At 40.9% G+C, this 2,795-nt stretch overlaps 1 non-coding gene across 1 annotated transcript; it reads right to left on the minus strand.

Annotated features, from left to right (window-relative positions):
• Positions 1 to 1,706: 1,706 nt before the first annotated feature.
• LOC112699981 (small nucleolar RNA R71) lies at positions 1,707 to 1,810 on the minus strand. The gene has a single exon (XR_003152910.1). It is a non-coding gene; the product is annotated as a small nucleolar RNA R71 (small nucleolar RNA).
• Between the last annotated feature and the right edge of the window lie 985 nt (positions 1,811 to 2,795).

The raw sequence follows: 2,795 nt of genomic DNA on the forward strand, positions 1-2,795 counted from the left end.
TTCAGAGCTATGAATCACTAAACCCCTTTCATTGGGTTAGGGAGCTCTATTGTAATTCAATGAATCAATAATAGTTTTTATCTTCTTCTTCAATCTTTTCTCTTGAATTTTGTTAGAAAGCTTCTCGGTTTAATTCCATTGGGTAGTTGTCTTGGGAAAGAAACTACCCATAATTGGAATCCTTCGGAACCTTGGGAAAGGAATGGAGGATTCATGCTAGAGAAGCTTTCTCACAGTGAATTGGATTGGGGTTTGGATGGATATTGTGACATGTAATCCTACCAAATTGTGGTTCATGAAACTGTGTGGTATAATCAGTGATCGAGCATCATCTCTTCTTATGAACATTTAAACCAAGGGATTGGGAATTTGTTTGTTTTTAGAGAGAATTGGTGAGCCAAGGAATTGGGATCCAATCATATAAGATTGCCAAGCAAGATTCAATGAATGCATTGGTTGAGGAAGAGATGAAAATGTTTTGATTCGGAGATTTCAATATCTCCTAACACCCAATGAATTCTCCATTTCTGATCTACACTTTCTCTTACATTCTGCAATTAATTTCATGCAAACACCCCCATCCCCTTTTAATTTCAGCACTTTAACTTCTCGCTCTTTAATTCATGCAATTTAAGATTCCGCAATTCTCATCTAAATCTTGATTCCGTTCAACTAGAACAAACTTCTAATCCGAATTGCTCATTCAACCAATCCTTGTGGGATTCGACCTCACTCTATTGTGAGTTTTTACTTGACGATAACCGGTGCACTTGCCGGAAGGAATTTTTGCCGATTGTGCAATTTCCTAAAATCGTAGCATATCAAGTTATGCTAGATCAAGTTTATGGCGCCGTTGCCGGGGATTGGTTTTCGATTGACAATTCTCAAATTGGAAGTTAACTAGATTGAGCATTTTTCTTGTTTTGTTAATTTAGTCCAAGTTACTTGTTGAATTTAATTTCTGCACTCTGTTATTTGCTTTTTCTTTCTATTGCCTTTCATTTCAAGCAACTAACTCACTGACCCACTAACTATTTGAATTAATTCCTCAACTGCTCTAACCATACTCTTCCATTAACCAAGAGTATTCCACTTGTTTGTTGCTTGTGGTGTGTTCTTGTATGACAGGTAGGAGAGGAGAGACATCAACCCCTCCATATACCGAACCAGAGAGGACCCTTCATAGACTTAGAAAGGAAGCAAGAAGGAAGAGGGTACTGGGAGAAGAAGAATCTGAAGGAGAATCTGAGGACAACTTTGAGGAAGCTCTAGATCTCAACATGGATAGAGAAGTTCACAACCATGAGAGGGATGATGGAAATAATGCCATTCCTGAGAGAAGGGTTCTTGGTTCATACATAAACCCAACCTCTAGGAATTGTGGTAGTAGCATTCAGAAACCACCCATTCAGGCCAACAATTTTGAACTCAAACCACAGCTAATATCACTGGTGGAGGACCATTGTTCATTTGGTGGGAGTGCTAATGAAGATCCAAACCAACATCTCACCAAATTCCTGAGAATTTGCGACACTGTGAAGTCCAATGGAGTCCAGGAAGATGCCTATAAACTGCTTTTGTTCCCATTTTCACTTAGGGACAAGGCAGCTAAGTGGCTGGAATCATTCCCAAGGGACAGCCTAACAACCTGGGATGAGGTGGAAAGCAAGTTTCTGGCACGTTTCTACCCCCCACAAAAGGTCAATAGGCTTCGATCTGAGGTTCAGACTTTTAGACAACAAGATGGTGAGACACTCTACGAGGCATGGGAGAGGTTCAAAGAGTTGACAAGGAAATGCCCACCAAACATGTTCCCTGACTAGGTGCAATTGCATATTTTCTATGATGGACTTTCTTATGAATCAAGGAAGGTTGTAGACCACTCATCAGGAGGTTCATTGAACAGAAAAAAAACTGTGGAAGAAGCCATTGAAGTGATTGAGACAGTGGCTGAGAATGAATACTACTATGCTTCAGAGAGACACAACACTAAGGGAGTCATGGAGCTGAACCATGTTGATACAATTCTAGCACAAAACAAGGTGTTTGCCAAGCAACTAGCAGAGCTCACCAGGAAATTGGACACAAAGCAAGTGGCTGCAATACACACACAAGATCAAGAGGAAGTAACCACTGAAGGAGGTGATTGGGAAGAGGCCAACTATGTGGGAAACCAACAAAGGCAATCATATGATCCACATTCCAACACTTACAACCCAGGATGGAAAAACCACCGAAATTTTGGGTGGGGAAACCAGCAAAGCCAACCACAAAACCACAAACCTTACAACCACAACCAACATAACAATTCCACATATCAAAACTCCAACCAAAAATCATACCAAACCACACAAAACACTTACTCCCAACCACCATATCATGGCCAAAATAATCAACCTGCCCAACCTAATCCAAACCAACAATTTCAAGATCAATTAAACAGGATAGAAGGAAGGTTAGTAAACATGGGTCAGGACATAAGTGAGTTGAAAAGCTTTAGGGATGATGTGAGATCGACCTTAAGGAACCATGGCGAAAAACTCAAGTGGATGGAGGCTCGAGTAGGAGAACTATCTCAACAGGCCCCCAAGTCAACTGCAGTGTTCCCTAGTGACACAGAAAAGAATCCTAAAGGGGAACAAAAGGAAATGAGATGGGAAGAATGCAAGGCCATCACCATATTGAAGGAAGTCTCAGAAGAAGAAGGAATCAGACCCTCCGAAAAGGAGTCAGAAATCTTGAAAGAAGGTGTGGAAGGAGCTAAGCAGGAAAGTGAAACTGAGCAAGCCAAGGAA

Source organism: Arachis hypogaea, chromosome 6, assembly GCF_003086295.3.
Source record: "Arachis hypogaea cultivar Tifrunner chromosome 6, arahy.Tifrunner.gnm2.J5K5, whole genome shotgun sequence".
NCBI classification, from domain to species: Eukaryota; Viridiplantae; Streptophyta; class Magnoliopsida; order Fabales; family Fabaceae; genus Arachis; species Arachis hypogaea.